Below are 16,612 nucleotides of genomic sequence, written 5' to 3'. Positions count from 1 at the left end.
GTTTATATAGAGAAATATAGTTAGTTTTTACTCTTGTAGCTGTCTAATGTTATCATTTACTCATTTGGACAATGCTTTAAAAAAAAGAGTAAATTACATTTGATGCTGGACACAAGTGAGCTAAAACTCAACACTCCAATCATGGTCCCAACAATGCTTTGTGCAGTAAATCTAATTCTAAACCACTGAACTACCACAAGAAGCACAGCACATCAGCATTAATCCAATACAATGTTTTAGTGCTAGTTAGACATTGTGCTTTGTAGCGAGAGCAGGGAACAGGTGGAGGAAAATTTGGAGAGGTGAAGGTATTCTCTGGAAAGCAGAGGAATGAAGATTAGCCGCGGCAAGACGGAATACATGTGTGTGAATGAGAGGGACCCAAGAGGAACGGTGAGGATACAGGGAGCAGAGGTAAAGATGGTGCAGGATTTTAAGTATTTAGGGTCAAGGGTCCAGAGCAACGGAGAGTGTGAAAAAGAGGTGAAGAGGCGGGTACAGGCAGGTTGGAATAGGTGGAGAAAAGTGTCAGGTGTGTTGTGTGATGAAAGAGTATCAGCGAGAATGAAAGGAAAGGTGTACAGGACAGTGGTGAGACCAGCAATGCTCTATGGCTTAGAGACAGTGGCACTGAAGAAAAGACAGGAGGTAGAGTTGGAGGTAGCAGAGATGAAGATGTTGAGGTTCTCTTTGGGAGTGACAAGGATGAATAGGATCAAGAATGAGTTAATCAGAGGGACAACCCATGTTAGATGTTTTGGAGATAAAGTCAGAGAGGCCAGATTGAGGTGGTTTGGACATGTTCAGAGGAGAGATTGTAAATATATCGGTAGAAGGATGCTGAGGTTGGAACTGCCAGGCAGGAGGTCTACAGGAAGACCAAAGAGGAGGTTTATGGATGCAGTGAGAGAGGACATGAAGTTAGTTGGTGTGAGAGAAGAGAAAGCAGAGGATAGGGTTAGATGGAGGCAGATGATTCGCTTTGGCGACCCCTGAAAGGGAACAGCCGAAAGACAAAGAGGAAGTTTTAGTTCTAGTTAATTCAGTGGTAGAAGTGGCTAAATCGAATTTTGTAACTGATACAGTCTAGCACATATGACTAGTAAACACACTAGATATACAAATTACATGAATATACCAGATATGTTTTATTGTTTAAGTTTAAGAAAGTGCTAAGAGTGTGCACAGATTCATCATGAATACTATTCATAGTTTTTATTTAACACCTAGTCACTGCATAATTCCATATGTGGTATTTCATAGTGTAATTGACGCATTCCCATCTTCTAGAACCCCTGTTCAGTCCTGAGCTTGGGGTATTGTCTGTGTGGGTTTTGCATGTTCTCCCCATGTTTATGAATGTTTGGGGATTTTGTCCACATAATAGCTAATGCCCTAACTGACATTATATCCAGGTAAAGTTCTCCCACCTTGCCTTCAGTGCTCCTTGGTTTGGTGCCAGATTCACCCCAAACCTGACTGTGTAAAATAGTTACTAAAAATAATGCAAGATTTAAACTCTATGTCTTCTCAAAGTGAAGAAGTCTTCACCAAGTGGATTTTTAGAAACTTTGTCAGCTAATTCATATTTTGGCAGCGTGCACACCTGTTTATTCGGGTTGGTGGCACTGGAGTCCCTATTTCATGTGTTATGCATCTCACTCTTCATTTTTCTTCCGCCCTGGTGTTGTCATAATGTATCTTTTTCTCCTTCTCCAGGATCCAGCTGGTGTTTTGAATGAGATGGGATTACTTGCTGGCCTCAGAACACTTTCAGCCTGGTGAGGTGCAAAATTATGCGTGTCTTTGACAACATTCCAACCAGCCCACCCCCCCCCCCCCCAACCCCAAACCCAACCCCGGCGACAGACAGGAAATGACAACATCAACATGGTGTGAATTTCACTTTCATGAAAATCCATATGCTCACAATCAATAATTTATATTATTGCTGTCTAAAGCTCTGTTTTCCAAATGCTGCAAGTGGAAATAGCACCTGACTACTAGAGTTAATAAATTTACAAGATGAAATCTTTATAGGGATGCATACATCTGTGTTCTGCATGGATGGGTGCATTTGTAATATTTTATGTTTTTTTTCCCTATATTACACATAAAGGTGTGATGAAGCATCTGATGGAGCAGTTTAATCAAATAATCTTCTAAGCTTCAAATATTATCCAGTCTACTAAATGTAAAATGAATAAATAAACGGACAGGGCACAACTTTCTAAATCAAGCAGATCATTCTCCTTCAGCTGTAACCTTTCTTTGACGTCTTCAGCAGGAGGTTACAAGGTGAGCCGCTTGGGTGGGCCAGGTGTGATTTGCATTTCATTAAAGATGCATGCATATGCAAAGAAGCATTTATACAATGTTGATTACTTCCTATGCATTCACAAGGCAGCAGTCATACATGCCTGACAAGTACTACTGCAGTAAAATTCCCCACAGAAAGGTCAGAACTCAAGTTCATTAACACAAGAGAAACCTTTGCTACAGACAACTTCTGTTCTGTCAAGGGTTGCTAATAATATCAAGGCACACCACTGTGTTCTCTTTAGATTTTTCACAGAACTGCCATAATGTCTCTTTGGGAGTTTTTGGCAACACAAGGTTTTGTAAAATTATGGATTCTACAGAAAATTAACTAAAAATCACTTTTTCCCCATTTTTCCCGACCCAAATATACTTCTTGTTTGTAAAAGTTTCAAAGCATCATTAGTGTAGATCTTGCTGCAGTTGGAAGCCATGATGCACTTCAGTATTTATGAAAGTAACATTTACAGTCCAAAAAAAAATGAGAAAAAGAAAACATCATAGGGATTATGCTAGAACACTCAGAAGATTATTAGTACAATTAGTTTGTCTACAAGAGCCGTAAGATACTCCCTGTGTGGGTGAAATTTAAGAAAGTGTTTGATATGCCTGGTTATTTCTGATATGTCCTGTTCTCCACAAACATACAGTATATACAGTTGATTAATGGCTGATTGGACATTATATGGCATATCTCTGCACTACCATAAGGCACTGTTCACAACTACCAAGGTGAAGGTAAAACTTTAGTAAAACTAAAAGAGTTTCTGCGCAAGTTTGGATTTATTTTTCTACATTCTAGAACAATACTGTAACAAGATTTCAAAACTTTAAAATAGCAAATATGGCATTAACCAATTAAGTAACAGCAACAACGTGGTGTTATTTTAAGACACAAAGGTTAGCTGTTTTGTAATAGGACCTGCAGCAATAGTTTTGTCGAGTGCATTTGCAAAATCCATCAAGCATCATGATGAAACTGGCTCTCATGAAGACCATCACAGGAAAGCAAGCTACCTCTGCAGCAGAGAAGAAGTTTGTTTAGAATCTTGGAACTTCTGTAGTTCAACCAGGGACCATGGAGGCCAACGGTGACCACTATGTTTATTCCCGTTTGTCTGACCATGGTAGGACCTCGGGTCAACATTCATACATGCATTCACACACTACGGGCAATTTGTGAATGCCACTTAGCCTAATCTGCATGTCTTTGGGCGGTGGAAGGAAACCGGAGAACATGGAGGAAATCCACCAAGCATTGGGTGAACATACAAATTCCATGCACAAAGACCCGACATGGAAATCAAACCCAGGACCTGGAGGTTTAAGGCTACTGTGCCATGTAAACCACTTATCCATGTGGATTGTATATACTGTATATATTGTGTATATGAAAGTATTGTGTATATGAAAGAAGTTCTCTGCTTCCTTATGTTTCTGCTTGTCTGTGGATTGGTTTATCTTCTTGCACTTGTTTACAGTCAGTGGTATATCAACCACAACCTTCCTATAGCTGATGTATACTGCTCATTTCAGTCTGTCAAATATTTATGAGTGAGCAATTACCTGCAAAATGCACATGCCTGGACTTTAATGTTTAAAAGCTTTACTAAGGTATGTGTAAAACGGCTTCATCAAGGCCATCGTTATGAACAGCTTGTCATATAATCCTTCCTTATAGGACATACATAATAAACCTTTCTCAAATGATTTTTTTTATTGCTGCGGTAATGATGGAAATACCTCAACCCCCTTTTGTGACTCGTAAAACCCATCAGTTTTCCTATTTATTATTTATGTCAATGTTAAAGATTTTGACAAAGTGTAATGGATGTCCTCTGGCTTGTTTATCATATTTAGTATTGGCTGCACTGATGACTTCACACCTGACCTCGCTGTGTTTTCATCTTGTGAATATTCTCAGTATAGTGGGATTGAACTCAGGTCACCAGGCTGTAATGCAGTCAGGGTAATGAACTTGATGACAGGCCAACAGCCAGACCTGAAAGCTCATGCATGGCAAAAAAAGCATGGCAGTATAGCCCAGCAAGCCAGGTCATTTGTTCTAGTTAATCCTTACATTTATGGCTGCAAATTCAATATCAGGAGCCATGCCCGAAAGACTCTCAGTTCGTTTCCAGCTTCTGCAAAATATTGATTACAGCAGAGGGGTAGTGTAAGAAGGACCACACCTTTTGTGAAATTTAGACACCTAGTTATCTGCAAACACATGCCCATGGACATCTTCGTCATAGCTCATATCGATAGCAATTTTCCTTTATGGAAAATCAAGGGCAAGTCCACCTCCATTGGATTCAGTGAAAGATGAGCATGTAGTGGTCCTCTTGCTCTTGGGAACAGTGATGTGAGATCCATGGTACTTTAAATATATGACAGTTTTGTATAATACTCAGATTTACATAACTTTTATTTAAGACATTAAAAGAAGCTCGGGGTAAACATTAGGAATTTGAGCTGAACGTTAGTAATACAAGAATGTCCATGCAAGTGCATGTGTGTGTGTGTGTGTGTGCGCATGTGTGTGTGCGAGACTGTCAGTTGATGATGTTCACAAAAACATAACATACATTTAAAGAAGGGCTACATCATTTTGCTCTCATGATTGCAACATGTTTATGGCTATTGTCCTGTTAAAAGGTGAATCTCTGCCTCAGTATTACTGTAAGTCCCTTGCAGTGTAAAACAAAACATTCGATTAGTCAAGCAGTGTACAGTAGGGCTCCACACCACACATACCCTTATACTAGACATATCTCTTATTGTTTTTTTTCTCTATTTAAGGTTATTACTTGGGTAGAAGAATGTACACTTAAACCAAATACTGCCTTAGCACTTCTTGTTTAAAAGTACAGAATGGAAATTTAGAGCTGATAAAAAAAGACACACAAATACATCTATATTACAGTATATATAGTGTGTTCAAGTCAAACCAGGACTTGTGATGTGAATTAAGGCATAAAATTGCTTGACATTTACCAACAACTTTAAGCACGGTACAGTGATGAGACACTTAGCAAACATTCTAAACAAGGCTGTACCTCTGTGAATGATGATCCCAGCCGAGTTGGCTCAGAGTCCACAGAAGTCGAGCATTTAGTGAGTGGAACGCCTGATCCTTTTAAAAATGATCAGACAACCTTTTGTCAACTTGTGGAAAGGATGAATTTGTCTATATTTTCATGAAAACCTGTAACCAGCTATAGTATAGCTGTATTTGAACATTAAAGGAATGAGGCTGGGAGTTATTGTCACATCCTGCATAAATGTCCTAACCTAACTCCAAGCAACTTCCACATGTTTGGGACATTAAAGTATTTCCTGTGAGGCATGTGTTTCAGACATGAAGCAGGTTCTGGGGTACTGAAAAAACTTTCAACTTTGATGGTATCTAAGCATTAATTAAACAATGAGTTAAGTGCATTGATGTATATAGAAAATTTTAATAGTTTTTACTTTCATTAATATTCTGTTATTCTTCACAATCAAAAGTCCCAGTTTGACCTGAACCCCCCTCGTACTATGAAAAGTGCACAGTGAATCAATGTTATTATAGCTCTTTTTGGTATGAGACTGTGTAAGTAACACCTCTCCCATATGCTAATAACGGAGCCTTTTAATTAATCCGCTATTACACTAGTCACATATACATAAATTACCTGGTTGACATGTCAGCAAGATTAATGGACGAGGCAGCAGATGCACTATTTATGTAAATTGCAGAATTACTCTTTGTAAACTACAGACCTCTCTAATGGATTTGTTCACCTCTCTGCAGAAAGCTACAGCAACCCAAGAACAAAGATCAAATCGACTTGAGGGTTATTATGCATCAGGCTCCGGACCTTGCCATCTTTAGCCTTGCAGTATGCCCAGGTCATAAATTAGGGGGACAGGTATGGGCCAGTGTGTTACTTGGCTTCCAGTCATTCCTGTTTCCAAATACAGTGTCATTGGGTGCACTTTAAAAGAGCATTTAATATAAATGATCTCGGACTGATTGTGATGGATAGGCTAGGCAGAGACACTTTGGCTTCAAGGGCACATAGGGAATAAGCCATCATTCTTGCCTGCAGCATCAAATGAGGCTGGTGTCACCTGTGCCTATGAAAACTCCTCCGCATCATCTAACACTAACTAATGTGTCCAAACCTGAGAACACAATTAGAATTAAAGCATTAATATACAAAAGGTCAATAAGTTTGGTTGTACTTGTTTATACATGTATTTTTTAAATAATCAAAAAGACACCTCAAGACAGTCTTTTACTTTAACTTTGGGCTCACTTTGTCCTGACCGTGGTATCCCTGAAGTCTGGGATTTCTCCTGGCTTTTTGGCTTCAGTGTGCTGAATTTCAATAAACACTCCAAAGTGACCTGGCAGGACAAACCTGCACTCAGCATAATAAGTCCATGTTAGGATTAATGAGCTACCCACAGCATTATTTGTTATGTTATATATCTTATTGATTGTGTTGTCTTTGATCCTTGCATGGACTTGCTCACTCTCTGGGTCTGTGCCTTCACCGGAGACACAGAAGGTTGAGTAGTTATCACATGTAGACCATAGACCAGTCTGGCCTCCAGGGTACATGTATCACACATTTATTGGCCATTACATTAAAGCTGTTTTTCAAGGAGCAATGAAAGAGGAGAGCATGTATGATTAATTGTGCTTTTTTTCCTTTGGCTCATGCTCCTTCTTGTTTCAACTTATTAAATGACATTTGAAAGCCAGTGTTGCTTTGTTGTATAGTTCGGTATGAGGGTAAATATGTTGGTGGTCTTAAAAGTCAAGCAGAAATTCATTTAAAAGCAAAGGGAGTGAGAGGCAGAGAGTGATATAAAGACAAAATTTTATTTGATAGATTCCAGCAGCGGTCTTCTGCTGGATAGGGAATGTAATCCACTGACTGCACATGGCTTACTTTAGTGTCTTGGTCAGTGCAATTGGAAGCGACATAGCCTAAACAGGAACTGTCAAACAATTAAAGACTGTAAACAACCCAGATGAGCGCTTGATGAATTCAGCTGTCTAAATCAGTTTGCTGAAGGAAAATGAGCATTTGAGATGTGGGTCTGTGCATTTCTTAACAAATTAGCAACACAAATCTTTTTTTTCTCCTTTTGGCTATGCCGAAATACTAGCTTTAAAGCAATCTCTTCAAAAACAAAGTGAGAATTGTAAGAAATTTTAATGTTGGTGTTGAAATCTGGAACTTAATCTTCATGTCTTCTGACTGTGGGAGGAAAACCGGGTATCTGGAGGAAATCCACCAAGCCTGGGGAGAGTATCTGGAGGAGAACTCCACGAACACAGACACGGGAATCAAACCCTAACCCTGGAGGCCACAGTACCAACAATATATATTATACAGTATGTTACACCGACCAACCGAAAAAAAAACTTGTATTAATATTGTATTAAAATTAGACCACTAAACAGTCCATACTACACAGGCTTAATGTCTGTTCCACCAGAGAAGAAAAAATCCATTCATGGAAAAACCTGGTCATTCAACACATTGAGGGGTAGGGGGTCAGGGGTAACTTAGTGATTAAGGCACTGACCTATGGCCCAGAAGGTCCTAGGTTCAAACCCCACCACCACAACCAACAAGTTGGGCCCTTGAGCAAGGCCCTTAGCCCTCAAATGCTCAGATGTATAATGAGATGTTAGGCGCTTTGGATTAGGGCATCAATCAGGTACATTTACATTTGGGCATTTGGTGGACGCTCTTATCCAGAGCGACTTACAAAAAGTGCTTTAATGTTTACATAATTGGATACATACTTACACTGGGTACATACTTACACTGGGTTAACTAAGTTAATAAATAAGTGCCATGTGGTATGGTAGTCAGCTGACCTCATTTTTGGGGCACATACCATGGCTAAACCTAGACTTGACCAATAGAAGCATTCCCAGGTCATCACTGCCCACACTGGCTTGTTTAGTAGGCACTAGACATGATGGGTGCATCACTTCATCCGTCTCTCTTCTTACCCTGATCCGCCTTTGCATATATAATATTGTGTAAAAGTCTTAAGGTATCCTGCATTTCTTTACACTTTGCTTTTTGATTTTTAAATTTAGACTTGAAAAGGTTTCTGGCACTTAATTTTTGCAAGTTTTTTGTTAAGCCACAGTGACCTATGAATCATTCAAGCATTAAAAAAGAAAAAACATCTAAATTAAGGCATAAACCAGTGAGAAACAGGTGCAGATGATGACATATGATCAGGCCTGTGATTAGTATACTGGTGATGCTAATTGCAGGATGGTTGGAACAGACGAGAGGGGAAATAAGGTTGGTGCTGAGGATAAACGAGCAATTTTTAAATCGCAGCTTTAGGCAGGATTTGCCTAAATTGATTATAAATCGATCTATATAATTTATTTCTGGATCAATTAGAGAATTAAAAAATCTAACATGAGAAGAATAATGAACAAAGGCTTCTATTAATAAGCGTTATATTGCTTAACTTATTTTAAGCATCACTGTATTTTTTTCAAACATGATTTATCATAGACTCACCATAAACCCAGTGTAAATAGAACCAGACTGTGCAGATAATACAGTAGGATTCTAAAACCTCTATCCCTTGTTCCTGATAGTCTTTATAAAATAAAGCTGTTGCAAAATAGAAAATCAGTCCTAAACCCAGCCAAATGACTTTCTGCAAATAAAGCAAAACAAAATTTCCTCTAACGGCTGGAACATCCACTGAAAGCAGCCACAATAAAGGCAATACGGTATAACCCTCAGGCCCGGGCCACCCTGGTCATAAAAAACTAACCACCAGAACTAAAAACACCAGCACTGAAAACAATGTAGAATCTATTGCTTAAGGGAAACTACTAAATCTTTGGAGAAATTCTTTTTCAGCAGCTGAAACTATTACACATCTGAAAATTAACTTACTATATATATAAGTCATATATTGGCTTACAGTTGCAGGGCACCCAGTTTGACCTTGAGCTCAGTTTATTGTATGTGTGTTTTTTTCGCACCTCACAAAAATACAATGATCAGGTTAAGTTTTAACTCTATATGAATGATGTTATATATACCGTATAGAATTTTTCAGTCACAGTTGTAAAAATATTTAACTAAAATGCTTGCATCATATTGGAAATCAAGTTGTCTGGCCATGGTGTTACAACTGTTTGATAAATATATACAGTACAATCCTTTATAAAATGTTATTGTAATTGATCACATATATTACAATAATGCATATTTTTAAATTTTTGAATAAACACGCACTGTCGCCTTGCACCTCTAGTGTCCAGGTTTGATTCCTGTCTCTGTGTGCATGGAATTTGCATGTTCTCCCCATGCTTGATGGGTTTTATCTGGGTACTTGGGTTTCCTCCCACAGTCCAAAGACAGTCCTTACTTCTTAATTAAATTGACTCTCTTAATAAAATTAAAATTTGTCTAAATTTTTCCTTCACTTAGTACTCAGTAATTGCCTCCTTTTATTAATGTGCACAAAATTTTTTTGTCGTTTGTTTTTTATTCCTAAGTATTTTAAATATTATTAATTCTAAATATGAAAAGTCTTACATCAATAGAGAATTAGTACACCAAGTGCCATTGCTGTTTTAGCATAAAAATTGTGTAAAACAAGGCTTGATCATGTTTTACAAGACAGATTTAGAGCCATTAATGTAGCAACTTTAACGGTTAATTGTTTATGGTCCTCTGTTTGTCTAAATGTGTTTATCAGACTATGCACAAAAAAATCTAATTTGTTGATTTACTGATTAGATTAGCTAAATACTTAGATGTAATCTGATTTTACAAATGCATATTTAATGTTATGTTTAATAGGTGCTAAAGTAAGTGAATTTTATTCCACTACCTTCCAAATGTGACTTCAGCTCTCCATGATAGTTTTTACAGCTTATCTGTTTTGGGACCAGCATATGTTCTTTAAATGTGTAGTTGCTTGCTACCTGTAATTATCAGATCTGGTTACAAGTAGTTGGCAAAGCAGAAGTCATGGAATATTTTTAGGATATCCAGAAGTTCAGATTACATTACCTTAACCAGCAGGGATGTGTAAATACATTTTGAGGGGTGATTGCTCTGATCCGTAAAAAGTTCATGTCTGAGTCACGCATGTACCCGACCGGGGTTAAAACCACAAATAAATTTTATATATGTATAGTGCTTCACACTTAAAGGATTGGCTTAGTGGTTAGCACTGTGGCCTTGCATCTCCAGTTGAAGGCTGGATTCCTGACTGTGTGTTTGGAGGTTGTATGTTCTCCCTGGGGTTTCATCCCACAGTCCAAAGCCATGCAGATTAGGCTAACTGGTTTTCCCAAAAGAATTGTTTGTGGTGTAAGCATGTGAATGCCCTACGATGGATTGGCATCCTGTACAGGGTGTACCCCCCAAAGTTTCCTGAGATGCGAGCCTGTAAAGGTTTAGCAGTATAGAAGATGAATGAAAAAAATTATTGAGCTGAACACTGCCATCTCTCAATTTGGTTGTAAATAACATGGACCTGAATGGTGATATATATGTTTTAACCAGTGTACTGTACATAGCTGGAGCTATTCATTGTCCCTATTCCAAAAAATAAATAAATAATAAAAAACATGGTAAACGAAGGACAATTCCATTATCACTACAAACAAATTCCACATAAATGTTCACTGGTTTATTGAATCCTAATAGATTTTGTAGGATGAATTATTGCTCTTTTTTTTTTTTTTACATGAAACTAACTGACACTCAAACTTAGGCAGCTGTCAGCACTTTTATTTACCAGGCCTGTTGGACATCTGAGAACAGACATTTGATCTGTAGACAGCCAATTTCACTAGAGCAGATATCATTAATCTCAGAAAATCATTTCTTCCTGACAAGACAGGCAGTGGATGACAAAGGCAGTAGCGTACATAAGCCCCAAGACTGAATCCTGCTGTGAAGATTATCCAGAGATCATAACAGTTGCATCCTGTTAACTGAACTGGGTGTCAGACCAAGGAAGGTCTTAAAAGTAATCCAGTAATCTCTCTTGGATGGTTGGCATTTATTGCATGATTTGATCTTCATCACTCTTCATCCTCAGGCTCAACACAAAAGCACGTTTGGACTGAGTGTAAGTGGCCATGGTAAGATTTTGCTCCCTGGCTAAAGGGGCATTAATATTTCTGCTGCTTCAAAGGGTCAAGATAGAAAATACTTTGCTATGTGACAGTATTTGGTCCCCTTGTGTACAGCACAGCTCCTACCAAGTTATCTTTTATACATACATAGCATATAATTGAAAAATCTGGAAAAGACAAAAATACAGCCTTCTATATCCGTGTCTGATATCTAGCCATTACCTTTATTTGAGCACCACCACAACCCCCACCACCACCACAACTTGCAATCAACTGGTCCAGACATTCCCTCTAGCAGTGAGGGGTTGGGATCCAAGCTTCCATTAGCCCGCTAAAATGTGGACTAGATTTGCTTGTAACATGGTTAATCCTGTCCCATGCTTCCAATGAACACAGAGTGGCTGACAGATACAAATGATGTCTGTGGTGGTAATCTCAAGCGCCTGTAGCCTCAGGGCCAGGGGACAGTTCCTCGAGTCTAAGCAGTGCCATCCTGTGGGGCCATATTGGGGTTAGGCCTGGACAGGTTGACTGATTAACACAATGATGGACTGTCCTGTTGGCCTGCTCAGAGACCACACTGTACTGTACATGACTTTACAGGCTGTGCACAAAACTGCAGAAACAGTAATGGAGTCTGCCTTTAAACTTGGAGTCAGTGTTACTCAAAAAGTTATTCCCTCTTAACAAATAACAAAACAGCTACAAACTCTATTAAAAAAGAATGCATTATAAATGATCAGTTTGAGAATCTGCTAAGTAATGTAAATAATATAAGATTATCCCATTATGCAAAGCCAGGTCAAAAGAAAATGTAATGACTGTTATTGGAGACCACCTAAACATTTGGTGAAATGATAATTAAAACAAAAATAATATATATATACGTGTATATACTACCGTTCAAAAGTTTTAGAACACTTTCTAACTTCATGATGGTTCCTGATTTTTATTTCTTTCTACATTGTAAAGGAATGCTGAAGGCTTCCAAAAAATGCATTAATCTCCTTTAAACAGTTGATATTGGGATGTTTCTGCTACTTATGCTCTGTAACGCCTCTAATCTGAGGTGCTGTTAATTGGTTATTTTTCATGCTGATAACTCTAAATGAACTTCTGGTCTGCGGCAGAGGTAGGTTTTGGTCTCACCCTCCTGGGATGGTCTTCATGAGAGCCAGTTTCATTATGGTGCTTGACGGATTTTGCAAATGCACTGGAAAATACTGTTCTTGCAAGAACTATTACAGAAAGGCTGACCTGTATGTCTTAAAATAACAACTAACTGTTGTTTTTCTTGTTGTTACGTAATTACCTAATCCCATATGTGTTATTTTATAGTTTTGAAATCCCCAGTAATGTTGTAGAATGTAGAAAATAAAACAAAGAAATTTGCAAGTGTTCTAAACCTTTTGAACGGTAGTATATATATATATATATATATATATATATATATATATATATACTTATATATATATATATATATATATATATATATATATATATATATATATATATATATATATATATGTTTATGCAGTAATTGCATTCAAAATTTATTTTCTTTACACTTGTTTGCTCAATTTTAAGATAATAATAATAATAATAATAATAATAATAACTTATTATTATTATTATTATTATATCTATTATGTTATGCACATTGAATTGTATCATTCCTATCATGAATTAACAGTTGCATCTATGTATGCTAATAAAATAAGTGTACTCCGACCATTTTCATGAGACATATCTTTTCTGAGCAGATGGTTATGGTGATATACTGCCCACAATTAGTAAAGCACATGGATAAGTTCACCCTATTTCTGCAAAGTAAAACTGACATATTTTGTGATTATCTGCCAAATTGTGACAAGAATCTGGAGGAGGAACAGATTTGGCAGAGACTACTATGGCAGTGACACGCTTCTGTCTGTGGATTCTACAGTTTGTATATTAGTTTATTCTCCTATTTTTGTATGGAAATTTGGTGTAGCTCCAAAAAAAAAAAAAAGCCAAGTGCAACCAGGATGTTTGCTATTCTATCCTGCAGAAGGACTGGATGAATGAGCATCTGTTTTTATGTTTTACTTAGATTTAGTGTCTTCACTCCATTATCTGTTTGACTGCACTATGCACAGAGCTAAATGCTCAATTTGAATTGACACTTTGATGGACCCATGTATCAATTTTTAAACATCAGAAATAATTAACGTCTCCCTACCCCTTTTTGACGAATGTAAGATGTGACCAAAACATATTTCAACACAGTAAAGAAGTGCCTGTTTAAATCAAACAAAACATTTATAGACTTATTTAAAAGCTTGATACATTGCTGTAAGCAAAATCTGTGGGATGCAGCTGCTTCATTGCAATCTCCACTCTGCTCGCATGGCTCGGTTCCCATTTTTAGCTGATTTAGAAACAGCTTATACTTGCCAAATCCTATCCCTAATCAACTTGTAAAAGGAACCTTGCAACTGGTCTTAGATAAGCATAAGACTGAAAGTGCACCTGCTCCAGGTGATTTGACAGCTGCTGGTGTCCGGCTGTTCAGAAAAGCTCCATGTGAGCTAGGTGCTGTGTAATACAGAAAGAGAGAGGAGGAAAAATGAAGCGCCGGGAACTCCCTCTCCAATTGTTCTTGACACACGACATACAACACTTTCTATGGAACTAAGCCTACAGCCAGGCTGAGGAAGGAGGTTGGCCACCACAAGGAGTCTTTTATCTCTAGTTAATGATTGGACAAACAAGCCTAGCCTTCGAATTCCCCTTTTCTGTCGGGGCTGTTGTCCCTGGAGGTCGTAGTGCAGCTTTCTAATAAGCATCTCCTCACAAAAGCTTGGTATTTGGTTGACTAGCAGAGGCCTGCCACGTCCCAGAGAAAAGGAGCACATGGGGTACGGTGTGAGGAGGAGGGGTGGAGGGATTTAACTCTGTCAGATACCAAGAGAAACAGATGGAGCATGATAAATCCTGAAAGGGAGGCATTACCTGCCCAAGTCACCAAGCAACCACAATTATCACAGAGCTTTGGGTTCATTGTCAATCAGAGTGGCACTTAAAGGGAAGCAGCAGCTGGGGCAGATGGTGGGGATCCAACAGGGCTGGGGAACCAGGACAGGGGCCAACCCTCAGGCCCTGCTCTTTCTCTCACACTACTTAACTGCATCTACAAGTAGGGATCTGAGAGAGAGAGAGAGAGAGAGAGAGAGAGAGAGAGAGAGAGAGAAATTGACTTAGTGATTGGCTTTCGCAGTATCATTTGCTATAATTAAACGAGAGTCTTCAATGACACTTGACATATTCATAAGACTTATTTACATTCCATGTTTTTTAATCATACAAGTTCACCCAAATTAAGGGTTCTCTTACTTTTGTTTGTGCAGAATTTTTACAATGCTTCCATGGTTGCCAATATGGTAATTTTGCCATCCTATTTTTAATTGATTTTTTTTTTTTTTTACCAAGAAACTATCCAACCGCGACAACACAGACTACCTACTTGTGTTCTATTTCTTCTTTAGTTGCCAGTTCGAGGACATGAAATTGCATGTAAGTTAAAAAATATTCAAATGATAGAAATTGTATGAAATATTACAGTTAAGGGTAGGGCTATGAGAGTTATTTTTACATTATTTTCAACTTTCTTTGTTTAAACTTGTTGTCACAAAATCAGGTTGTCCCAGTAGCTAATTAACCTACAGTAATGTTAGTACTGCTTGGCTTTTATCAAATTTGATTTTTTCCCCCCCTCTGCACCTAAGACCACGTACATCAGGGTCTGGTCTGTCAAGGACAACCCCTTTGCTGATTTTGGCTCCTAGTTTCTAGGCAGACTCCCTCATCTCTGTCCCTATGCCAAAGAAACACCAGTGGGCTTCACTTCTAGCCATAGCTACCATTCATCATGAAGCAGGGGGTGTCTAAGGGGCTGTGCCTCCCCTCCTCTCTTCTCTCACGGCTCGCAGAGCAGTGTAGTCCAGGCCCCTCACCTCTCCGCTACCCTCAGTGCTTCGCCACAAAAGCCCAGCCTTCATTATGAAGGCATGTCTCTGGGCCACTCTCCCCACTGAGGAGCCATTCCTCCTACTTTGTTCCGCCACTCTCGGCCCTCATGTCTGGGAGCAGCTGATAGCGAGGTCAGGCCCATCAAGCCCATCCATCTGCGAGGCTGAGGGGCCCGGTGTGAACGGGACAGAGCAGAGCCCTGCATTCAGCAACAATAGCCATTAACAATGCCAACAGAGCTCCTGCAAGGCCACAAACTGGGAGGTGTGTGGTAAGGGAAAGGGCTGTCACTGGGCAGACTTGAGGATTACACCAATCTGATAGGTTTGTGAGACCAGGCAGCATTTGCCAGCCATGTTGCTGGGTGTTAAGTGAGGACTCAAGAGTCTCATAGGGTTATTGATTTTTCTGCTGGTGTTTACTGCCAGCAGAGTAACGTTATGCAAATGCAGAGAGCTCCAAGAGGCTGTGGGTCTAAAGCACCAGTGTAGGCAGAAAGCCAAAGGAGCTTTAGAGCGTTAAAATTGTATTTGCCTATGAAAAGTCTCATTACATCTATCCCAACTCAAAGAAGGTTAGCCACATTAAAAGCTGTTGAAGGCCATTTGCATTAGGACTAAGAAGGGCTGAAATCAGTACCTCCATATAACACCTGGACTGGCACACCTTGTCTAACAATGTGGCATCCTGCAGATGGTGTCTGTATATTGCAGATTTGCATGCATAAAGAAATTTATTTTGATAAAACACATACTCAATCAGGTATTAATCAAAAGCAGCTGTATTGAAACTTTAATCATAATTTTTTTGTGTCACTGATTTCCATCTAAAGAAAATCACAGCACTCCAGAGATTTTTTCCTGGAATCACGCTGTGTCGCATGTTAGAGGTGGAGAAATGGCCGATAGTTGGATTTACCATCTAGAGGCCCTCAGCAGGAAACACAAAAGAGTACACTCACACACATGCAATTTAATTGGCAGACACATAGAGACACGCTTGCATTTGCTTATGTGTTACTTTCTCTCTTTCACTCCTGAACATGGTGCAGACACACACACACACACACACACACGAATACCCACTGAGAGGGCTGATAATGCAGCAGACAGTTGAATAGTGGAGTCGGTTCCC

Source organism: Clarias gariepinus, chromosome 13 (genome assembly GCF_024256425.1).
Source record: "Clarias gariepinus isolate MV-2021 ecotype Netherlands chromosome 13, CGAR_prim_01v2, whole genome shotgun sequence".
NCBI classification, from domain to species: domain Eukaryota; kingdom Metazoa; phylum Chordata; class Actinopteri; order Siluriformes; family Clariidae; genus Clarias; species Clarias gariepinus.
Note: the sequence above shows the minus strand (reverse complement) of the source record.